Source organism: Thalassophryne amazonica, chromosome 23, assembly GCF_902500255.1.
Source record: "Thalassophryne amazonica chromosome 23, fThaAma1.1, whole genome shotgun sequence".
In the NCBI taxonomy this organism is placed as follows: domain Eukaryota; kingdom Metazoa; phylum Chordata; class Actinopteri; order Batrachoidiformes; family Batrachoididae; genus Thalassophryne; species Thalassophryne amazonica.
Window position 1 is genome coordinate 16786455 of NC_047125.1, and position 13055 is coordinate 16799509.

At 38.1% G+C, this 13055-nt stretch overlaps 1 long non-coding RNA gene across 1 annotated transcript in view; it reads left to right on the plus strand.

The window, feature by feature from the left end:
* The first annotated feature begins 2847 nt into the window (after positions 1-2847).
* LOC117505144 overlaps positions 2848-13055 on the plus strand; it is a 512557-nt gene continuing 502349 nt past the window's right edge. The window contains exons 1-2 of the long non-coding RNA XR_004559034.1: positions 2848-2983; positions 3138-3245. This is a non-coding gene — a long non-coding RNA (uncharacterized LOC117505144). The remainder of the gene's footprint in view (positions 2984-3137; positions 3246-13055) is intronic.

Consider the following 13055-nt stretch of genomic DNA (forward strand, 5'->3'; position numbering starts at 1 on the left):
TCCATACAATCAAAGCTTCGTTAGAGTTTCAAGTTTTTGAGCTCCTTTCCTCACAATATGTGTTACTTTGCGTTTTAAATCTCACTGAAGTGGTAATTTTAGAGGGTGACACATTCAAAAAGTCGAACTCACACGTTAGTTGATCACTTTTTGCAGGGTGAAGTGTCTGCAGGCGTTTGTCGCAGACTGGAGCAGCGTTTGTCATCATTGCACAAAATCAGTTTTTTTTTTTTGCCCCTCTCTCACTGAATAATAAAATAACGTGAATGTAGTCTGTGCTGCAAAATAACCCTCTCTTATGGAATACTTAACACTTCTCATCCGTTTGACTCATCTCTTCTTGCAATTACTGTTTTCTGCACACCTGCGTGCAGCACATGGGCAGTGCCATCTAAAGGCGTGTGACGTCACTACAACTAATTAATTAATTAAAAACTAAATGTTTCTTGCATAAACCTTCCTCAATGCTGAATTTTTAGATGTTACCCATATAATTTCTGCTGCAATACGTGAAATCTGCACGGATTTAATGAAAGATGCACAAAATTATTATTTTTTTTAATTATTCACTGATTGTTCCTCATGCAAAAACTACTCATGCACAACATTATGGTCTTTAAAAAGTGATTTAAGAGAATACCCCGCATTGACTTTTTAAAATGTATTTTATTTATTTATTTAATTTTATTTTTATTATTTTTATGCATATTTTGACTTTATTATTAGGCACAATCAAAATTTACAAGTGGTCCAGATTTGTAGCTAGAGTTCCAGTTAGTCAACTGTCATCCAAACTTTAATCTGCATATTTTATGGCTTTGAAGCTGTTTATTTTGAAAAACCTATATACATGAATCATAATTACACTGATGCCATTCTGTTTCACTCTACAGTCTGAATTATTATATAATTATGAATTTATTTTTGTACCTGAACAATATCATAAATTTAAGATGGCATTACTTTATTAGTCACACAATGCTGAAATTCTGCATGGGGGAGCTCTTGCTATCATGGGGACAGTCAAACCAGTGCAGAAGATATTAAACTCAAGTATTTTAGTACAAACATGTAATATTGTTGATATAGAAATGTCTGAATGAATTGCATGTAGAAGCAACATGGCAAAACCTATATTTTGAATATCAAACTTGTTTTCATATAGGTTTTTTTTTTCTTGAGCATTTGGTTAATTAAGTGTTTTGAGATGTTTGAAGCTGAAACGTTTTCTGCAATAACTGATTCATTTTATATTCCAGTGTTTCAAAACAGCAGGTTTAATTCTGAAGCACTTGGTTTGTTTTCAGAGGCAAATCTTTCAGTTCATTTCTAGAACAGTTTAAAAGTATTGAAACATTTTCTGAAGCATTTTTGTAATTTGGTCCCCTGCTAGAGCTGTTGCCCCCGCGACCTGATCCCGCGGTTGAATATGAGTGAGTGAGTGAGGGTGTTTGGAGCCTTTTGAAACAGTAACTCTTTTCCTGTAGCTATTGTTTCATTTTCTTTTCCAATGTTTCAAAACTGGGTGTACTTCTGAAGGAGTTGGCTTGATGATATTTTTCAAATATTTAAAAAAGTAAATATATATATATATATATATATATATATATATATGAAAAAAGTTGATGCAGATTTTATACCAGTGAAACACTTTCTGGAGTGATTCATTTTATGTGCCAGTGTTTCAAAACAGCGGGTTTAATTCTTAAGCACTCAGCTTGTTTTCAGAGGCAAATATTTCAGGTAGCTTCCTGCACAGTTTCAAACCAGTGAAACATTTTCTGGAGCAATTGAGTCAGTTAATGTTTGGAGCCTTTTGAAACAGTAACTCTTTTTTCCTGCAGCAATCGAGTAATTTCGTGTTTGGAGCCTTTTGAAACAGTGACCCATATTTCCACAGCAATTGTTTCATTTCATTTTCCAGTGTTTCACAACCGAGTCTACTTCTGGAGCAGTTGGCTTTATATTATTTTCAAAATATTTCAAAACAGTAAATGAAAGAATAAAAAGGTTTTTTAAGATTTGACACACTTTCTGAAGCAAAGGGTTATTAAAAGTTTTGAGCATTTTAAAACAATGAATCATTTTCTGCTGCAATTGTTTCTTTTATTTTCGTCAGACGACTGAAACAGTGAAACCGTTCCTGACACAACGGTTAGATTAAATTTTTTCCAATCCCTCATGAAACAGTCAATATTTTTCGAAAGCAAATGGTGTGTTTAGTTTTTCAGCATTTCAATAGTCAGTATTTTGTCTGTATTTGTGCATTCAAGTATCAAATGGATTGCATTTCTATTACTCGTTTCCATGTGATGCAGATGCTCAACGTGCTTTACAATGATGCCTCACGTGCTGCCATACAGAGTGCTCAAGAGCACATCGGGAACAAACTGAGGATTAATCACCTGTTCAAGTGCACTTAAGTGACTTTCTTATGTCATAAGGGCAATTTTTTTTTTTTTTTTTTTTTTTAGTTTGTGAAGCTCTGTGGTCATTTAGTATTTTGAATGTTTTGAAATCAATTTAACTTTTTGGGGGGGAAAAATTAATGTCTTGTACTTTTTGAAACACCAAATCAGTTTATGAAGCATTTGCTGCTTTTGCGTTATGAACCTTTTGATAGAATGAACCATTTTTGAAAGAAGTTGTTTTATCCAGCAGCATGTGTGAAATACTTTTGGGGTGTGTGTGTGGGGGGGGGTGCACCTGATGCCCACCCCTTCGCTTCGCCCGTGTTGGATGAAATAAGCGAGAACATTGAGAATTTCAGGCGCTCCTCTTGCTGGCCATCAAGCGGCTGGCCGGTGAAGTGCAGGAATTTGGAGGAGAATCCCGGTGTTGTCCTCCTCCTCCTCCACCTCATGTGCCAGCTGGAGCCGGGAGCGGTGCGTGCGCGCTGGTGCGTGATGTGACAGCGCGCCGTGGAGACGCAGCGCGCTCAGTTTGGGCTCATTGTGTTTGCCGACAGTGGCGCGGACAGCAGGTACTTTTCTCTTTTGCTGCACCTTCACTGATGTTTGTGTCAACACTTTTTTTGGGGGGGGGGGGGGGGGGGGGGGGTGTCAGAGGCGGCGGGGGCGGGCAGGACTCTCCCGCTTCTGTTGGAATCTGATGCTGACTCTGATTGTCTCTTTCAGTTCGAACGGGATTTGGAATAAGAAACGCGTTGCTGTTTTCTGACTTGGAGAGAAGAAAGAAGGGACACTCCTCTGGAATTTCCTCAGGACTTGATTCGGACAGCTTTGGTAAGCGCACGTCTTCTTTCCCCATCCGCTGTCAACACCTTAAAACGTTAACTGGCGTCTGTCCCTGTGTGTGTGTGTGCGTAATAAACTGAACCGGCGCATCCTTTTTGTATTTTTAATTGTTACCTATGTTTTGTTTCCTTTCCTCTTGGTTGCATAGTTAAGTTTCCTGCATTTTCACCTCCACTGTGGCGTGTGTGCGTGTGTGTTTGCGTCTATCGGATGCTGTGCCGCGCTGGAACGTTGCGCAAAAACACGGCCAACACGGTGATGTGCGCCTCTTTTAAAGCTCCGGGCGCGGATGGTGCACAGATGTCCGACCAGCCGAATAATGCTTATGAGTTGAAACTTTGGTTTTGTTTGCACGGTGGAGGCGTCCTGTGCGTAAACGCGCCTTGATGCTGCGTGTTGACCGTCTGCGCCGCCGTGCTGTGGCGCTTTTATGTCACATTTGACGGGTGACTGACAGGAGAGTTGCGCTCTTTTCTCCTCCCTCCATCACTCCCGGGCTATCTTTAGAATCCAGCCTCCGAATGATTTATCCAGAGAGAGTATTTTTCAGACTACTACTGACATGTGCTTCACCAATTACCCGTGACTTGCAGCCTGCACAAAAAGTGGAACAGGGCAGGACAATGAGAAGTTTCTGGAGGGTGTTTTTTGTTGCAAGTGAAGGAGTAATGGTCAGAAATGAGGGCAAGGACACCTCGGGGCTAGAGGTGCCTTCTCAGAGGACGAGGAGAAGTAAAGGCACTGTGTTGTCCACCACTTTGGAATGACAGGAATTTCGACTAGAATTAAATAGGATGGAGGAATACGGATATGGATGTTGATTCAGCATCAATTTTGCATTGCACCAGGAAGATCATCTATCTGTACATATGCATCTTCCAACTGACCAACCAATTCATGCACCAGCCTACAGCGCTCCCCAATGAATGGAATAATGGTGTGATGCCACCATGCTGATTTTCAGATTTGTGTTGTTTATTCTCCTTTTGGCAAAATTTTAGACAAATTTTGCAGAAATTATCTCACTCAGCTATTTTGTTTCAACGCCTTTTCACAACATTCTGACTTGACCCAAATTTTGCAGTAATGTCCAAAAACCAACCCAGGACCAACACCGGGCTCAAGGGTAGCCTCATTGGTTCTTGATGTCACTTATGGGATGCGACTGTTTTAAAATTTAAAGTCCTTCTCTGGAAAAGCACTCTAAGGACCTTACATCATCTCATTAATATTCAAGACTAAAATGACATAGACGGAGCACAATTTATTGCCAAAGATGATCAGAATTCATTTCGGATCGAAACAGTGGAGCCTTCGTCTCCGGTTTGGAAATCTGATTTTTATGAGCTGGAAATCGAGTCTGTACATTAGATGTCTTCTCTGATGCAATTCTCCACGAGAAAGAACCTAATGTGGATGTTTTTGATGGTATCGACTGACGGCTGGACTGGAGTAGAGAAGCAGACAGTCAGACTGCCTTTTACCCTGCACATTTATAATTTCCTTGGCTGTCTTTGACCACTCCCCTCTTACCAAATCACAGTGGATGGTGTGTGTGTGAAGTATGACATCATTCAACTTTGCGTTTTTTTCTTCTAAGCTATTATTTCTTTTCCAAAGTAGGTTACTTCCAGGAGTGTACAGAGTTGTTCTTACAACTGCATATCAGCAAAAGTTGGAGTTGTATGAAAAATTAATAAAAAAAAAAAAAAAAGTAGTGATTCTGACATTTACTTTAACCCTCATTTCATTGCAGAAAGTTTCAACCCACAGTATTTCTGGTAAACATGATTTCACTGGTGACAATAAAATTACTGCATTTCAGGCCTGCACCACATTCCAAAAAAAGGTTGCAAGGCTAAAGCATTTACCACTTTATAACGCTGCCATTCCTTTTCACAAAACTTGAGACATTTTGGAGTAGAGGACACAGAGTGATGAAATGCTTCAGGGGTTATTTTGTCCCATTCTTCCTGAAAAACATTTTCAGGTGTGCAACAGTATGAGGTCCTCGAAGTTATATTTTCATTTCAAAATTCTGCACCGATTGTCTGCTGGGAACAGGTGAGGACTGTAGGCAGGCTACTCAAATATCTGTGTCCTCTTCTTCCACAGCCAATGCCTTTGTAATGTGTGCAGAAGGTGGCTTTGTATTGTCTTGGTGGACAGACATCTGACCACAATACATGTTTCCACTATAGTGCTGTTTCAACCTAGATCCCTCTGAGTCCAGAGAAGTTGATGCTACGCTGGGACAAGATTAACATAAGGCTTCATTTTTACACAAATTTTTAAAGAGCATTTGTGAAAGTAACTCCATATTGTAGTGCTTAAAACATTCCCAAAGTAAGCCCTTGCCCCTGTTGTTATATCAGTTATTGATGAATGACTGTTCTTAACCCTCTGGGGTGCAGGGTATAATTGGCTATTTTTGACTAGTTTTTCTTTCATTCTGACATACTGTCTTAACACAGTGAACCTAAATTCACACAAAACTATGAAATCTGAATAGAAATTTTTTTTTTTTTTTTTTTTTTTTTACTGTGAAAACCAGAAACATGTTTAACAAACCTTTTTTACCCGAGGCCAACATATGGCCATCGGGTATTGCGAAGACCTGGTGTGTCTGTTCGTCTGTCCATCCATCTGTCTGTCTGTGTACAGCATAAGTCCAGTTCTATTACAGTCACAGTCTTCAAATTCACAGGGAACATTCTTGGGACAGAGACCTTGGACAAATTTGAAGATGGCTAACCTCAATGTATTTTAAGAGGTATTTTAGGAAGTTTCAAAAGTCACATTGTGTTGTCTGATCCGTTTCGTCCTTGAGTGACGCGGGTGGCAGCCAATTAGAGTAGAGCTGCAATGTGACGTCAATTGCTAGTTTCTTCAAAACTAGTGCTGGGTTGAAAAGATTGATTCGCTGATTTTAAATCGATTCTCATTTTAATTCCCACAGATTGATTCATACATCCAAAGATCATTTTTTTTCCAATTATATACATACATACATTATATATATATATATATATATATATATATATATATATATATATATATATATATATATAAACTGCTCGCCAGCTTTATAATAGCATGTCTGAAAAAATTATGCTGCAGTTGGGCTGTTGCGCTGTTTCTGAGGGTGCGTATTAGCCATTTAAAGATGTTAATCATGACTACCGGAACTGTTGTTGTGGGCAAGAAAAGAGAATCGCCCACTGTTTAATTTACACAGTCATTTTTTCCCCTGATCCTCACAACGTGCCATTTCCGTGGAACAGCACACGAAGATTCTCTAGTGTGGACTGTGGGAGTCGCGTTCTCCTGCTGCAGGATAACTTTTCTAATAGCTATGTTCTCCTGCTGCAGGAGAACTTAAGAGAACTTCCCCCACTGCAGGATAAATTTTCTAACAGCCGCATTGTCCTGCTGCAGCGTGCCGTGTAGCGAGTGTTGCAGGCGCAAGTTTTGTAGGGCAGACCGGTACTGTTATCCCCAGAAAATTTTTAAATTTATAACTCTCTGAAACACTATTGCCTGAATTTTGAAGGCCAAAGTTTGTGAAGTAGTATTAATATGTTGCATAACTAGACAATCATGCAATAGCTCAAAAATGGTTTTAATAACACTAACCCAAATTAATATCAGATCGGATCGAATCAAATTGAAATAATCAATTTTGAATCTTAAGAATCGGAATCCATTCTTGAAATTTGATTCAATACCCAGCTCTATTCAAAACCACTTCATTTTGTGTGTTTATATACGTTTCTCATATATTATGTAAAAGCTAGCAAGAAGTAAGCACTTATAAAACTGAAAATGCTGCTTTTGATACCTATTAACACCTCTGAACTTATTTATAAGACATTTTACGGAGGTTAGCATGGTGACATCACTTCCTAGTTTTACGACTTGATAATTGTTTCGTTTCTGGTATATTATGTAAAAGAAAACGAGACGTTAACACTTCAAAAACTGAAAATGCTGTTCTTGTAACCTGATAACACCTCTGGTGTCAGTTATAAGACATTTTGTGGATGTTAGCTTGCATGCTAACTTTCAACAACTCAAAACGTTCTATGGAGTTAAATTTGTCTGATTAATATTAATACGTGCAAATGCACAGAGGGTGATCTACAAATATTCCTTGATTTGCACAGCATGAACAAATGATTTGATTTGAACATGTACAAATTGTACCAGGGTATTTTGGCATAAATTGTATAAATAAATTTAGTATAAATTGTAAATTTCAAACACATATGTGCAAATGCAGCAATCAACAAAGTTATATACAACTATTTATTTTAAAATGCAGGAAATGCTTCAGGCATTTTTAACACAACTATGTATAAAACAATAAGATGCCATACAAATGATTTGTGCCACTCAAAAAAATAATTCCTGTCCAACACAAGACAGAGTGGACACAGGCCTCACCCACAAGAGTGTCACTTCTCCTGTTGTCCACCTAGAGGTAGTGTTGGCACTTTAGCCTGCCTTTCGTGGCAGTTTGACCAGAATGCCATCAGCTATCAGTCACGTGGTTGGTTATCAACCCACGTGGACTGGCGATTTTGATTGCTTTAGGTCGTGCTTTTTCCACCAATGATAAAGGGGAAGTTGTCGTTTTTCCCTGCCTCTCCTGGAGCAAGGCAGTGCTAAACCAGGAAGTGAGAGTCCCATTTGCTGTGCATTTCTACAAAAATATGCACCAAAAATGACAATATTCAGGAGAAAACATCGTGAAAATTATTAATCATGATTGAATTTTTAAGAGTCCTATGAACAGAATTTAAAAACTGGTGTATAGGTTGAAGTCTGCACTTTCAACAGACATTCAAACAGAGACTCAGACTGTGATTGACTGAATGTTTTATCCGCTTAATTCAGTCATGCAACTCTGACATGGAGACACATCAGAAGACTCTAGATGGTTAATACAGTGCTGTCTCAGTGATCAGATATCATGGGTGTTCTGCTTAGTACCCTTTATGAAATGATATTCTTCTAGGTTCCTTGAATCGTTTAATAATATTATGTGCTGTAGCGGGAGAAACATGCAATCGACATCTGATCTTTCTTTGAGGTACATTATTTTAAAGCATTTCATTAATTTTCTCCTGGATTTGTTGACAAATGGGAGATCCTTCAAATGTCATCTTGCTCACCAAAGAGTCAGCCTTTCATGGATACTACTTTCGTATAAAATCATGATTACCTTCACCTGTTGATGTCACACATATGAACATTATTACTATGACTACGTCTACCACCAGGACTTCATAGCCCTAAAGGGTCCACATCCCAGCTTTTCTTTGGAATCTGTTACAAGTCTGAAGTGCAAGCATGGATGTGTATTAACAAAATTAAGTTGACCTCACAAAACATGAAATATTTTGGGTTCATACGGTCTGCAAATATAAGCCAAAGTATTGCATTATCCATAGCGTTCTCACGTTTTCTAATTTAGGATGAAAAAGGTAACAACACTGTAACATTTTGGTGTTTGTTCAATGGACCTCCACTGGCATGACATGGGATTCTTTGAGCATGGCCCCTGTTCTTGTTTCAGGCTTAGCCACAATCCAAAAAGCCATTTTTTGATCCATAATGTGTCTGGCCATCACAGTAACAGGGCCACAATGTTGTTGGTTTCGGAAGCAGATATGGTCTTGTTGTTGAGGTCATCTGTGCCTGTCACTGGATCTATTTCACAACTTTGGAAATAGTGGACACTTAGACATGGAATGAGTCTGCCTATCCTCATCCACCAACAATCATCACAAATGACCATTTGGATTTGTAGGGAGGTTTTGCTGTCATGATGATGTAAAGTGAAAATGTGGACCCTATCCTGGCTGTTTATTTCATCAGTTTCAAAAAGAGTCATGCCTAAACACAAGTGAATCACCAAAGGAGTATTTTCTTGGCTGAAAAATAAAAGCTGTTCAAAAGGAATCCTTATCCATCATCCATATACCCAAGATACATTTTTTTAATATAGCACTGAATATTTTTTTCATTATATGAAATATTTTTATGCCCTTGTTTCGGATTGCTGCTCAAGGCCTGCCAAGACATAACACATGTAGTGTAGCTGGAACTATGCATCTGGAATTAATTTTCTTGTAAACTTAAGCAAAAGGGGTCCTTGATTTTTTTTTTCTTTTTTTAGCATTTCAAGTTGGCACATGTAACAATGTGATTAACATCATAGATATTACCAAAACAAACAAGCAAATAGGAAGAATTACAACACTAATTATTATCCAGACCATTTGACAACACAGACACATATTTGTCAGTTACAGTTTTAGTTTTTAAAGCTACATTTATATTTGTTCAGAAATACAGTAGTATCTACCAGGACTATTCCACAGGGTGCCATTCTACTACAATTGTCCACAATCCAAAAAAGTGCAAAAACGGGATGAAATGGATTAATCCGGTTTACCCCCAACAGGCTGGCTTATAAAGTCCAAACCTGGCAACTTGCCCGAAAATGAAAGAAAGGAGCTTGATCTATTCTGCTTTGAACAAAAACAGCATCAAACGCTGCTTCAACCCCAAATTTTTGCCCTGATGGATCACGATCAAACAAGTTTCAAGTCGTAGTCACGATTATACGCCTGAATAGATCCTTGTCAATTTGACTGGTGTTTTGTGTGTCACGTGATATGGATTATTCATACCATTTGCCATTGTGTTCCATTTACTCTGAAACTTTGGTTCTATTTAGCATGCAATTTTGGTTCTATACATTTTGTGCTATTGCATGCCGCCGCATGGTCACACCGATAGCGACGGCGCTTAGCTTAAAAATAAAAAGCAGCTCAACACAGTGCCCAGGCTCACTGAGTAATTGATGGGAAGGCTGTATGCGCCAAGGGGGCGCCAGAGCAAGTCGAGGGTGGTAAATGGAATAAAATATCAAATGACTAGGATCTATTTTATCCATTATATATAACAAATAATGAATGTTTTTTCATTTGTTGAATGGAAAGAATATTTAATTTGGTGAAAGATTCTTACCATTGCCTTCATAAACTTTCATTATTTATATATTAATACACATTTAAAGAAGTTCAGTCATGACTGAGGCTGTTAAGACTACGAATACCCTGAAAGTACCACGTACTATGAAAATTTTTTTGAATTGAGATGAAATTTTTGAACAGTTCAACAGCTGGATCCCGATTTCTAATTTGTTGCAGATGATGTTCTTAAATACTACGCATACCATGTTTATTCAAGACGAATAAAGATGGATCAAGAAGTTACTATAATTCTTCAAAACATGGGTAGATCTGCTATTTGGGATTAAACAGGAAGAAACAACGCTCTGTAGAATAGCCCCATAAAGTATTAAGTACAACAGTGTTTCTGTATAATGTAAATTTTAAAGCTTTACCTTTGGTAACATGTCTAAAAATGATCAATATACAAATTTCTATATGTTAATTTGACCAAAACTAATAACAATGAACAGTGAATTTTGTCTTTACTAAAGCGAGTAACATTTTTTACGTCCAGAATAATAAAAACAGCCCAATGGATGCTAATATAAAGGAAAAAAAGGATAACAATCAAGAACTAATGAATTTATCAGAATGATCTTCACCAAAAATAATTTTGTTTAAGGGTAGTTTTGATTCATTCTTCAAAAACTAATGGTATTTTTACACTCATTACTTAGAAGCTTCTCTATGTTTTGCAGCATCCTTATGATTTTTTTTGTCATTGTTCCATTATTGTTAATGCTGAACAGCATTATTGAGTTCACTTTACAGTGTGGATAACAAACCGAAGTGTTCTCTATATCCAGATTACATCTAAAACAATGTGATTTACTTTAATGTTTCATCTGTTGAGTGTAACCAAATATATTTATGTAAATTAACAATAAACAAATTAAGGAAAATGTCTTAATTGGACAATGTGAGCAGTGTGCAATGGTTCGTATCCTGCTGGATCCCATACAAGATCACGTGAAAAGCATCACTGTCTCCTGCAGTAGGTAAATTTTGCTGTTTCACAAATAAAGTACTATGATTTATCACCAGCATTGTGCGCCTGATAAATAAACAGCACAGGTGAGGGGATTTTATCGCACATTGCATTGTGTTTTAACTCGACTTTGTAGAAAAAACATAAAAAAGAACAATAGGCTTGTGTGTGGTTCTTCCACTGAGCAATTCATCACCACCGGGTGCTGGATGTGCCAGAAATGGGCGATGAGACATATGCGCGGCTGAAATTTTAAATCTCCAGGTATTTTCAGCATGAACCATCCAAAATGGGGAACACGCTTAGTGTAAAGATGAATATCCTATCGCCTCTTATTGACAGCGCTACACGGCGTAAGGAGACATTTGTATCGTCAGAGCGACGTCGGCCTGCTCTGCAAGAGATGACCAACTTTGGCAGCCAGTGCATCAGTGAACACAAAATGAACCCCGCCTCATCCAAGTGCATGAAGATGTGGGTAAATAATATATTTTTTTTTTCATGCTTTCATGCTGGCAGACTGAGGCGCTTTATTTTGGGATGAATTAAAATTTCCAGAGAACGCCTGCTTGAGGTATATCTAATTATCTGTCAGCACATCCTCATTATAAAACGCCCCCTGGGAGTCAGCTTGCAGAGCCTTGGACTGCAAAAATGCAGCGATAATATAGCTAATGTAGGTGGGACTCCACTTCCCGCTGCTGGTTTAAAACACTATATAGAATAAACGACGTGAGACAATGTCAGCCTTCCAAACAGCCATATGTTCAAGTTGCGAGATCGTCTTAGAAGTGTGCAATGCTAAAGCAAACTTAAATTTATTAGCAGCTGTTGCGACAGCCCCTTACCATCTCAGTTGTGCCACGATTATGTCAGCTGGTTGAAGTTTATAAACTATAACTACTGGTAACTTCTGGGCCTTTCGAGGGAGAAGGAAAGTAGGCGTGCAGGCAACAGACATGTGCGAGTGCAGCCCATGTTAAAGTGTAATTCATGGGAAAAAACAGGTACACAGAATCAAGGCTGTGCAGACGTTCATGTCTGCTTCGGTTTGGTTCTTGACCCAGCTGTCTTGCTGTGAAAGCACAGTGTTTAAATCCCATCCGGCAAAGAACGATGCAGGTCTGGCAACCATCAGTCAGGAAGAAGATGCAGAAGGGCAGCCAGATGTTTCCAATTTACAAAAATGGAGAGTTGCCAGGTTTAAAAAAAGAAACAAAAAATGAAGTAAAAATTAATAAAATCTAAATTTGTTAAAAATGGCATGGGACAGTCATACCTGGGACTAATCCCAAAAGTGCATGCCTGACAGCAAATTATGCAATGCCAGTGGTAAAGCTGACTTTATGAGGGCACCTAACATGGAGAACATTGTGACGCACCTCATAGTGCCACACTTTTTTTGTGTAAACAATATGCAACCCATCATCTTGGCTTTTATATTTTTAATTAATTTATATCAAGTTGTAGAAATTTGCTTTCAGTTTGAGTTTAAGGAAGATAGTTTTAGAAATTTTTAATTTTTGTATTTCTTTTTTGTTGTTGTTTGTATTTGAAATGGAATAACAAATTAAAATGTGTGAAATACCAAGTGTTCCAATACTTTTGGAGGGCACTGCATATTATTTAAGTTTTCTCCAAGGTCAAGTGTTACAAAAAAAAAAATCACAATATATTGTAATATTCAATTGCAATACTTGTAGAATCGCATTGCTTTTGTATTGTGATATACCGTATTTTCTGCACCATAAGGCGCACCGGATTATAAGGCGCGGCCTCAAT